Source organism: Dromiciops gliroides, chromosome 3 (assembly GCF_019393635.1).
Source record: "Dromiciops gliroides isolate mDroGli1 chromosome 3, mDroGli1.pri, whole genome shotgun sequence".
Taxonomy (NCBI): domain Eukaryota; kingdom Metazoa; phylum Chordata; class Mammalia; order Microbiotheria; family Microbiotheriidae; genus Dromiciops; species Dromiciops gliroides.
In genome coordinates this window covers 121,851,758-121,864,073 of record NC_057863.1, presented here as the reverse complement: position 1 = coordinate 121,864,073, position 12,316 = coordinate 121,851,758, and the positions used below count along the sequence as shown (strand labels likewise).

General features: G+C 40.1%; 1 protein-coding gene across 1 annotated transcript in view; it reads right to left on the bottom strand.

Moving 5' to 3' along the window:
• The window catches only part of PIBF1 (progesterone immunomodulatory binding factor 1), a 276,844-nt gene that overhangs the window by 261,107 nt on the left and 3,421 nt on the right, over window positions 1-12,316 (bottom strand).

Below are 12,316 nucleotides of genomic sequence, written 5' to 3'. Positions count from 1 at the left end.
GCGCTAAGAATTAAGCGGATTTTACACTGTCTACATTTACTTAACTGATATTCTTTTTAACCTCAAACTTTTGACCAATGAACAATCAATAAGCTTACACACCACTGGAAGAACTGAACATCATCCATATTGATAGTCTAGGTCTTAATTAAAGGAGAAAACATTTAAACAGGGTTAGCTTAATCGAAGGGTGGCTCTGCAGGTTCTCTTGGGGCACATGAATAAAGGAGTTGCAAGGAGAAGTTTTCTCATCACATGCCCAAAGAAAACAAATTTGATTTCGCAGAGCACTTGGTGATCTTCCCTTACGATGCTTACAGGGAGCATAAGCAAGCAGACTACCATGAAAAAGATAACTAAAGTTTGAGTACCAACATCTGTTGCAGAAGATGAAGAAGTATGAAAATTCTGTGAAGAATTTTACAAGATCTTCCACGTAAACTTAAGTTTTGATTCAGTAACTACAATACAAAAGTAACCACAACAAAAAACTGTTAGAAAATGATTTACGATCAAGAAATGAAAGATACCAAATGCTTATAAGCTTGCTCTGAAATATCATATTTTCTTCAGTAAGGAAGTTGAAGTCATTGGACCCAGCTAGCATTGATACCTCAATATAGAAAACAATAACTGCAATGATATAACAGGAAGGGGATTTAGAAGTTATGCAGTTCAATACTGTCATTTGATAGATGAAGGAAATGAGTATCAGAGAAAGGTCACTTGTACGAGTTCTTTAAAAAAATTTTTTTTAATTTTTAATTTTCCCCCAATTACATGTGAAAGCAATTTTTAACATGTTTTTTTTTTAAATTTTGAGTTCCAAATTCCCTCCCAGCTCTTCTTATTGAGAAGGCAAGCAATTTGATATAGATTGTACATGTACAGTAATGCAAAACATTTCCATATTGGTCATGTTGTAAAAGAAAACAGACAAAAAAAAGGAAAAAAAGTAAAAAGACATATGCTTCAATCTGCATTTAGACTCCATTAGATCTTTCTCTGGAAATAGATAGCCTTTTTCATCCTAAGTCCTTTGGTATTATAAATCACTGTATTGCTGAAATAGCTAAGATCACTGTACAATATTGCTGTTACTGTGTACAATGCTCTAATGGTTCTGCTCATTTTCCTCTGCTTCAGTTCATGTAAGTCTTTCCAGGTTTTTCTGAGAGCATCCTGCTTGTCCTTTCTTATGGTATAATATAATAGTATTCTATCACAATCATAAACCACAACTTGTTCAGGCCATTCCCCAATTGATGGGCATCCTTTCAATTTTTAATTCTTTGCCACAATAAAAAAAGCTGCTACAAATATCTATGTACATTTATCTCTTTGGGATACAGACCTAGTAGTAGTGGTATTGCTGAGTCAAAGGATGTGCAGTTTAATAGCCCTTTGAGCATAGTCCAAATTGCTCTTCAGAATGTTTGAATCAGTTTACAACTCCATCAGTGCATTAGTGTCTCAATTTTCCTACATTCCAACATCTACCATTTCCTTTTCTGTCATATTATATCCAATCTGAGAGGTGTGGGGTGGTTCCTGAGAATTGTTTAATTTGCATTTCTCTAATTGATGGGCAGATAGGTGTTACAGTAGACAGAACTCTTGGTCTTGGAATCAGGCAGACTTATCCCCTTTCCCTTTGAGCTAAAATCTGGCCCTAGACACCGACCATCTGTATGACTTTGCACAAGTCACCCAACCCTGCCTATCTCAGCTTCCCATCCACAAAATGAGGTGGAGAAGGAAATAGCAACCATTCTATACTTCGCCTAGAAAACCGCAAATGGTGTCACAAAGAGTTAGACACAACTGATATGACTTTTTATGTTTCTTTTGATTCTTGTATTTTAAAGTCAAATTATCTATTCAGCTCTGGTCTTTTCATCAGGAATGTTTGAAAGTCCTCATTTTCCCCCCTGAAGGATTATATTCAGTTTTTCTAGGTAGGTGATTCTTGGTTGTAATCCTAGATCCTTTGCCATCCAAATAATCATTTTCCAAGCTCTCTGATCTTTAATGGAGAAGCTGCTAAATCTTCTGTTATCCTGACTGGCTCCATGATATCTGAATTGTTTCTTTCTGGCTGCTCGCAATATTTGCTCCTTGACCTGGTAACTCTGGAATTTGGCTACAATACCCATAGGAGTTTTCATTTTGGGATCTCTTTCAGGAGGTGATTGGTGAATTCTTTCAATTTCTATTTTAAAACTCTGGTTCTAGGATATCAGTGCAGTTTCCCTTGATAATTTCTTAAAGACGGTGTCTAGGTTCTTTTTACTTTTATTTAAAAAAAACCTTTTTTTGCAGGGCAATGGGGGTTAAGTAACTTGCCCAGGGTCACACAGCTAGTAAGCGTCAAGTGTCTGAGGCCAGATTTGAACTCAGGTTCTCCTGAATCCAGGGCTGGTGCTTTATCCACTGCACCACCTAGTTGCCCCCTCTTTTTATTTATTTATTTTTTTGGTGAGGCAATTGGGGTTAAATGACTTGCCCAGGGTCACACAGCTAGTAAGTGTTAAGTGTCTAAGGCCGGATTTGAACTTAGGTCCTCCTGAATCCAGGGCCGATGCTCTATCCACTGCACCACCTAGCTGCCCCTTTATTATTTTTTTTAATAACAACTTTCAGGTAATCCAATAATTTTTAAATTATCTCTTCTGGATCTATTTTCCAATGAGATATTTCACATTTTTTCATTCCTTTGTGTTTTATTGCTTTTTTGTTTGTTTGTTTGTTTTGTTTTTCAGGGCAATGAGGGTTAAGTGACTTGCCCAAGGTCACACAGCTAGTTAAGTGTCAAGCGTCTGAGGCTGGATTTGAACTCAGGTCCTCCTGAATTCAAGGCCAGTGCTTTATCCACTGTGCCACCTAGCCGCCCCTATTGCTTTTTGACAGCTGATGGAATCATTTGCTTCTACTTCCCCAATTCTAATTTTTAAGGAATTATTTTCTTCTGTGAACTCTTGTACCTCCTTTTATATATGGACCAATTCTATTTTTTAAGGAGTTCTTTACTTTGGTGATTTTTTTTGTTTATCTCTTTTTCCATTTGTACAATTCTATTTTTTAAGGAGGTGTTCCAATCAGTAAATTTCTGTATATCTTTTTCCATTTGGCTAATTTTTCTTTTTAAGGAGTTCTCTTCAGTGAATTTTTATGCTTCTTTTACCATTTAGCCTATTTTTGTTTTTAAGATGTTATTTTTTTCAGGTTGTTTTTTTTTCACCTCCTTTACCAAACTATTGATTCTCTTCTCATGATTTTCTTGCATCACTGTCATTTCATTCCCCAATTTTTTCCTCTACCTCTCTTGATTTTGAAAATTCTTTTTGAGCACTTCCAGGGATTCTTTTTGCACCTGAGACCAATTCACATTTTTCTTTGAGGCTTTGGATACAGCAGTTTTGACTTTGTTGTCTTCTTCTGAGTTTGTGTCTCCATCTTCCCTGTCACCAAAGTAGCTTTCTATGGTCAGGGTCTTCTTGTTTGTTTGCTCATTTCCCCAGCCTATTTCTTGACTTTTAATTCTATGTTAAGTAGGGCTCTGCTCCTAGGGTGAAGGGGGAAGTGTCTCAAATTTCAGGCCTTCTTGCTGTTGCTCTTAGAGATAAGTTTTCAGTTCTTTCAAAGTGGTATGATCTAAGGAGGTGTGGTCACCGTTTTTCTGGCTTATGCTTTGGTCTGTGAGCAACCACAAGCACTCTTTTCCACCCTGGAGCTGTGACAAGGGTCCCTGCTTCCCTGTGGCCACAAGCTCTGGTAAGCTTGTGCTCCTCCTTACCCTGGGACTGTGACCTGGATCTGTGCATGAGCAATGCAACAGAATCCTGCACCCAGTGCTAGCAAAGGGAACCCTGAAATCTCCTGCTAATCAGTTGTCTAACCTGCCCTCCACTGCCCCACCTAACCCCTTACTGTGTGCTGAGAGCTCCAGAAGCCAAAGCTCCAGCAGCTGATTCTGGTTTGTCCGGCCGGTGCTCCACTCTTACCCTGGCATGACAGACCTTTTCCGCCAAACTTCTAAGTTGTCTTGGGCTGGAAAACTGTTTCACCCCATCCTTTTGTGGGTTTTGCCACTCCAGAATTTGTTCTGAGATGTTATTTAAAGTTGTTTGGAGGGAAATTTAGGAGAGCCCCGGCAATTCCCTGACTTTTCTCTGCCACCTTGTCTCTGTCCCTGTGACTTATACGATTTATACAGCTAGTAAGCAGCAGGGCCAAAATCTTAACCTAGGTCTCCTGATGTGAAACACAGTGTTCTATTACAGCACAGGGCTTCTTAGGGAGCACATGAATAGAGATGGAGCAGTTATTTCACAACTTTCATTCATTACACACATATTAGGGCACTGTATTGAGCACAGGGGTAACAAGTCAAAGCAAAAACAGTTCCTACAGACAAGGAGCTTATATCCTAATAGAAGAGGCAACATACAAATGATAAACACAGAAGGGAGGCACTAGCAGCAGAGGGGCAAGGAAAAGCCTTTTGCAGAAGGTGGGATCTGAGTTGTTTTGAAAGAAGCCAGGGAAGTTAAGAAGCAGAGGTAAGCAGGGAGAGCATTCTCCGTATGAGGGACATCAAGAAGCATTTATTAAACACTTACTATGTGCCAGGCACTGTGCTAAGTGCTGAGGATACAAAGAAAAGCAAACACACAGTTCATACCCTCAAAGAGAATACATTCTAATGGAGGAGAAAACATGTAAACAATTTTGTATATGGATGTGAAAGATACATACATGGTCAGTGGAAGGCACTAGCAGCATGGTGGTAGTGAAAGGTTGTGAAGGAACTCCCTTGGAAAGGCCTCCTACAGAAGAGTTGGGCTGAATCATGAAGGAAAAGAGGGAAACCAGGCAGCAGAGGTGAGGAAAGGGAACATTCTAGGCATGAGGAGCAAGGGCACAGTCTCTGCAAATATACAGTCAGGAGATGGTATTTTGTATGAGCAGAACAGCATGTAGCCCTGTGTCATATCTGAGTGTATGGAAAGGAATAAAGTTTAAGATAACTTGAAAGATAGAATGGGTTCAGGTCATAAGGAACCTTAAATGCCAAAAAGGGCTTTACACTGGCTTCTGGAGGCAATAAGGAGCCCTCTGAAGTTTACTGTGGAAATAAGTGACATGATCAGAACTGCATTTTGGGAAAAGCATGACAGTAACTGATAGAGTCTTCCTTGGCAGGGCATCCATGGTTTGCAGGCTTGACATGGATGAAAATGAGTAAAGAAGACTGAAGAGCTGTCAGAAAAACAGGAAAAGAACCAGGTGAGAGAAGTGTCACAAAAACCCAGATAGGAAAGTATCTAGAAGGAGAAGATGGTCAACAGCTTCAAATAATGCAAAGACTCTGAGAAAGATGCAGATTGCAAAAAGGCCCTTAGAAAGAAAGAGAGAAAATAAGATGTTATCTGAGAGAGCAATTTCAATGGAATGATAAGAGATGGACAGATGGGGCATTTAATAAGTGCTTGCTATGTACCATGCTAGGTGCTAAGCACTGGGGATACAAATACAAGCAAGCAAAACAGTCCTTGTCCCCAAGGAGCTTATCTTCTAATGGGAAAAGACAGCATAGAAAGGGAAGCCACAAGGTGGGATACAGGGGAATGCCCTTGCAGTGGCAGGTGTGGCAATGGCTGAGCAGTAGAGCAGAGGGCTGCTTCAGGACTAGATGAGGTGGAAGCTCCCCTATCACAGCCCAGCTTCTCTGGGGCAGAGTTCAAGGTTCTGGTGGCACTTGGTAGAGTGCCTAGCACAGAACAGGAACTTGGTTAAATGCTTGCTTTGTTGATATGGTGGGACAATGAGGATGATGGCTGCAGTGCAGGTGGCACAGTGTGGAGACAGCTGGAAAGGAAGACAGGAGGGAAGAAGGCAGACTTTAAAGGGTTTTGTAAAACTCAGAAGCATAAGAATGAAAAGACTCTGTATACATGATGGTGTCCAGAACTGAGCACTAAACTTCAGATGTGGCCTAAACAGGGCACAGTAGAAGAGAACTGTCACCTTCCTTGTCAGTCAATAAATACTGATTAAGAGCCTACCAGGTGCCCGGCACTGTCCTAGCCCTGGACACTATGCTTCTCTTAAGGTAGCCCAAGACTACACTGTCTTCCTGGGTTTCCATATCACATTGTTGAACTTGGATCAAAATAAAACTCTCAGATATTTTTCAGACTAAGAGCTATCTAGTCATACCTCCCCAACCTTGTATTTGTGAAGCTGACTTTGTAAGGCCAAGTGTCATATTTTACACTTATATCTATTAAATTTCATTTTATTGCAATGTTCTAGTCTGTCCAGATCTCTTTAATCCTCACTACCACCCACTGTTAGGTAGCTCTGTGTCATCGGCAAACTTGATTAGCATATTATTTATGCCTTGATATGTCATTAATAAAAATGTTAAACATCACAGGGCCCAGCAGATCCCTGGAGCAGTCCACTAATGAATTCTTTCCAAAATGAAATAAAATGATTCATGTTTCGAGTTCAATCGTATAACATGATGCACCATCAAAAGCTTTACTAAAATGCTAGTAAGCTATGGATAAATGACATTCCTTTTTTCTACTAGTTTACTAATCTTGCCAAAAAATGAGACAGGGTTCATTTGGCACTACTGGCTCCTTATAGTCACTGTTTCCTTCCTTCATAACACACAGGGTTCTGGTCAAAGGGCAGAGCTGCAGCTTCTCTATTAGCCCAGCTTTCTAAGGACGGCTCAGCCAGTGCTTTGGCCATCTTCTATCTTTTATCTACATCTGCTTGGGAAACCTGAGCCAGGGAATACAGAGAGAGGACATGATAACTGTCTTCAAGTACCAGAAGCAGTACAGTAAAACACTGGATTTGGAGTCAGAGGACATGGGTTCAGATCCTGCTACTGTCAGTTTCTTATTTATAAAAGGAGAGGGTTGGACAAGATGGCTTCTAATGTTTCTTATGGGTCTAAGTCTAGGATCCTACTTGAGGATCCATCATATGGATGAAGTATTTAAACTTATTGTTTGGTCCTGGAGGCAAAGTTGGGAAAAATATGGATTCTCAATAGGAATACTGAGAAATATTTCTCAACATACAAATCAAGAAACTGAGGCTCAATGTGAGGAAAAATGTCCAAACAATTCAAGCTAGCCAACTGATGACGATCAATGTATTCTAGAGAGCTTTAAGAAGTCTGGTCTATTGCAGCAGATGCTAGAACACTATCTTACACTTTAAAAGATACACCTCAGATTTCTCTGAATAAGGAAACAATATGCCAGACTGAAAAATCAAACAAATGGGTTGGAGCTCTACTGAGGTCAAATGTTAGTTACAACTTTGTTTTCAAAAAAGCTAAATTAATCTTTTGGAGGGAGAATCCAATTTGGAATGCATCTTAAAACATGACTTTAGATTTATTTAGGGGCTGCAAATGTGTAAAACATTCCCTTTGAGGTTTCAATTCAACTTCCCTCTGGAAGGTTGCTTTAGTCCATTTTGTCTATTTCAATTTTCTTGCTAGAATTATGGAATTTCAGAACTTGAAGAGACTTGAGTGGAAATTTAGCCCAAACTGTTTCAGGGAGGAGGGAGGAGGGGAAATCTCCTCTATAGGACACTTGACAAGTGCTCATCGAACTTTTACTTAAAGATCTTCCTCGAGAAAGAGGGAACTCCCTTCCTCCCACGGCAGGCTATTTGCCTTTTCCCCTAGTCATGTACAATTAATAGGCCTCGAAACAGGCTCAATTCAGATTATGAAAGATTTAGAAAGCAAAACAGAAGAGACTTTTATTGTAGAAGGCACTAGAACTTCCTCCCCCCCCCCCTTTTTTTTGTAAGGTTGTTTGGAACTCACCTTGTTTAGTGCCTCCCCACCTCTCCTCTTCTTTTTTTTTTTTTGGCAGGGCAATAAGGGTTAAGTGACTTGCCCAAGGTCACATAGCTAGGAAGTGTCAAGTGTATGAGGTTGGATTTGAACTCAGGTCCTCCTGAATCCAGGGCTGGTGCTTTATCCTCTGTGCTACCTAGTTGCCCCTGGCACTAGAACTTCCAGAGAAGGGAAACAACATGGTTAGATGTGTGCTTTAGGAAAAGCTGCTTTGGCAGTTATGTGGAGGACAGATTAGGAGAAATCGGATGCAAAGAAACTAATTAGGAGGCTATTTCAATATTCTGGGCAGGATGTGATGAAGGCCTCAATGGCTGTGGCTGAGGTGAGGAAAGGGAGATTTAGCAAAGGTAAAAGGGACAAAACTTGGCAATGGATTAGATCTGAATAGGGAGGGAAAAGAGAGTCAAGAATAGCTCCAAAGTTGTCAATGTGGATGACTAGAAAGAGGGAGGTGCTCTCAATAGAAACAGGAAAGTTAGGAAGAGGGGAGGACATGGAGGTGGAGGTGAGAGTAGGGTTGGGTGGTGGGAAGGTAATCAGTTCTATTTCAGACATGGTGAATTTAAGATGCCTAAGGAACATCTACTATGCTGTAGGTAGCTGGGGGGATGAGAGATTGTGCTCAGGAGAGAGATGAGGGTTGTGTAGATCTTGTGTAGATAAGTAGAGAGACGACATTTGAACTTATGAGAACTAATGAAGCCATCAAACACAAATATATTTAGAAAATGGTGGATTGCCCAACAAAGAGTTGCAGGGGATATTAAGCATATGAGGGCAGGCTCTCTCTGATAATCCAGCAAAGGAAAATGATAAGAAATGGCTAGATAGATAGGAGAGCCAGAAGGAAGCAACGTCATAAAAAAAGAAAGTAAAGGAGTGTCTAGATAGGAGAGACAATAGTGTCAAGTGTGGTCAACTAGTCAAAAGGATGAAAAGGTTAATTTGCCAATTAAGATATCATCGCTAAGTCAACAAGCACTTATCCTGCACCTATGGGACGGACACTGAGCTAAGCCTTGGGGACACAGAGAAAGGCAAAAAGGAAGCTGGGTAGTGCAGTGGATAGAGTGCTGGGACTGAGTCGGGAAAACTTGAGTGGAAATTCAGCCTCAGTTACTTATGAGCTCTGTGATCCTGGGCAAGTCGATCAATCTGTTTACCCCAGTTTCCTCATCTGTAACCTGTCTCCCAGGGTTGTTGTTAGGATCAAACAAGATAATCGATCAAGCATTTTACAGAGGGTCTGGCACAAAAGTAGGCGCTCCATAAACGTGAGCTATCAGTATCACAGCTATCAAAAACAGTCCCTGCACTCAAGGAGCTTACAATCTAAGGTGGGGAGACAACATATAAACAATTAAGTACAAACCAGATATATACAAAATAATTTGGAGATAATCTCAGATACAAGGTACTGGCATTAAAGAGGACCAATGGGGGGCAGCTAGGTGGCGCAGTGGATAAAGCACCGGCCCTGGATTCAGGAGGACCTGAGTTCAAATATGGCCAGACACTTGACACTTATTAGCTGTGTGACCCTGGGCAAGTCACTTAACTCTCACTGCCCCACAAAAAAACCCAAACAAAAGAGGACCAGAAAAGGCTACTTAGAAAAGGTGAGATTTTAGTTGAACGTGAAGGAAGCTTTGGAGGCCAGGAGACAGAGATGAGGGAGAGAGAATTCCAGGCATGGCAGGTAGACAGTGAAAATGTCCAGTTAGGAAATGGAGGTTCATGTGCAAAGAACAATACGGAGGCCAGCATGTAGATTATAAAGTTAGGAATTGGGGAGTAAGATGTAAGAAGACAGGAAAGGTAGGTTGGGGGCCAGATCATAAAGGGCTTTGAATATTATCCTTGGGATTTTATCCTGGAAGGGGTGGTGGTGGTGGTGGTGGTGGTGGTGGTAGTAGTAGTAGTTATGGAGAGTTTACTGAATGGAGGAATGACCTGAGATTTAGGAAGATCAATTCAACAGCTACGTGGATGTTGAACTGGTGTGGAGAGAAACTTAAGGCAGGGAGAACAACTAATAGGCTTCAATATAGTTCAGGTGTGAGGTTATAGGGGCCTGTACCAAGGTGATGGTAGTGTCAGAGGAGGGAAGGGGACATCTAAAAGAGCTGTTATGAAGGTAAAAATGACAGGACTTGGCAACAGCCTGAATATGGAGAGGGAGTGAGGCACTGAGGCTGATACTGGATACAGAGAGGGAGTGAGCCATCAAGGATGAAACCTAGTTTGCTTAGTCTGGGTCACTAGGAGGACGGTGGTACCCTTGGTAACAATAGGAAACTTAGGAAGAAGGGCAGCTTTGGGGGAAGATAATTAGTTTTGGACATGTTGAATTTAATATGTTTATAGGACATTCAGGCTGAGAGTTGAGTAGAGAGCCTTATGGAATACTTAAATAATGGGGGTTCTCATGTAAGAAAATGGGATTCAGTGAAAAAGACAAAGAAACAACCAGAACATTTCAAGAATAGTTTCACAGATGACAAGGGAGACAATATTAAGAAGAAAAGAGTTGAAAGTTACAGAAAAGTCAGGTAGGAAAACAACTGAGGAAAAACATCCATTGGATTTGACAATTAGGGGAGTCACTGATTATATCCGCAAGAATGGTTTCAATTGAGTAAGGGTACCAAAGCTATTTTGCAAAGGATTAAGGAACAAGTGAGTAAGTAATGTGGAAGTAGAAATGTGAAGAAGAAATGTGATGATGAAAGAAAAATAGAATGATAGCTAAGTAGAGTTAATAAGTCAAGGGATGTCTGTTTTTTAAGTGGAAAAGACCTGAATATGGTTGTATTAGTGAGAAAGGAACAAGTAGAAAGGGTAAGACAAAAGTCAGAAGATGGGAGATAACTGACAGAGCAAGAACTCGGGAAGGGAAGGAAGAGGATAAAGGACGACAGGTTTAGGAGGTATCCTTGGCAAAGAGGAGAACTGTTTTCTTTCCATGAAACAAAGGAGGAAAGAGAAGAAGATAATACAAAAAGGTGTGGAGGATGGGAATTGAGGATGATCTCTGCCTTCTCAGTAAAGAAAGAAGTGTTGTTATTATCTACTAAACATGAGGCAAGGCAGCAGATGAAACCAGAAGAGACTATAAACTTCTTGAAGGCAGAGAACATGTTTTATTCATTTTAAAAATCCCTAACAGTGTCTTGAAATAATTGGCACTAACCAGGTTAGTAACAGAAACTATAGGCAATATCATAGGAAACTAATAAAAGACTTACTAAGCAATAGTGAAAACACAACTGAGGACAAACCAAATGAATTTATACTGGAACAAATCAATAATTTTATTCATTTTTCAAATAGTATCTAGAAGCCTGAAAGTGGAGGAAAGAAAAGGCAAGTGTTGCCTAGAAAAAGGTTTATCTGGGTGAGAACTACAGAAGGTCAAAGAAAGTAAGAGATTCAACTGGGATGAGTACACAGACACAGTGGGTACCTAGGGAGATAGGGCTGAGTCTGGAGAAAAGTGAAATGAGAAATGGGATAGACTGGAGCAGGGATTCTTAACTTGGAGCCCATGGATTAATCTCAAGAGGATCTACTAGTTTTTTTTTTTGAAAATTATTTTGATAATTGTATTACAATATAACAAATGTCCTAATCTTGTGTATATTTCATTTTGTGCATTAATAAACATTACTTCACCAGTATGTCGAAAGGGTTCATGACACAAAAAAGGTTAAGAACTTTCTAGACTAAACAATCAGAAAGAGTCAAAGGACCAGAGGTTATGATGAGGATGAACTTCAAATTCACTAGGAATGAAGGAATACAAGTATTGGAAAAGTATTACTGTGGTTACTGAGAAAATTTTTATAGAGTTCAGTAACTTGGAAGATGTGAAATTTTTATTTATGGTGGGGCTGATGATGGTGTGACCACATCAGTGGATGAGGGGGAAGACAGTGGTCATTGCTAAGTTTGGGAAACTGGCATTGCTCCATACATTTCTGAAGTCTATGAAACCTGCAGCTTATTCTTTGCAGAGTTCAGTTATGGACAACTTTTTGATTTTTTACAATACTCAAGTTGACTTAGAAATCAATTTCAACAGATAAGGTAGGTGACCACATGCTCCCCCACGACCAAAATAAAAACCAACATCTGACTATAAAGGAATTAGCTTGAGTTCTTCATGAGACAAATCAATTGCCTTTAAAGAGATACCAAAAATGGAGTCCCAGAAATATTTTGAGCAAGAGAGTCTCACTTGAATAAGTGTATATGGTCCAAAGTAATTTGGAAGGACAATGCTTTAGTATATTATTAGTAGCCACCCACCCACCCACAGCCAGTAACAGCCTAGTTCAGCCTGAACTATTGCAATAGCCTCCTAATTGGTCTCCATTGCCCAAGTCTTTCCCCACTCTAATATATTTT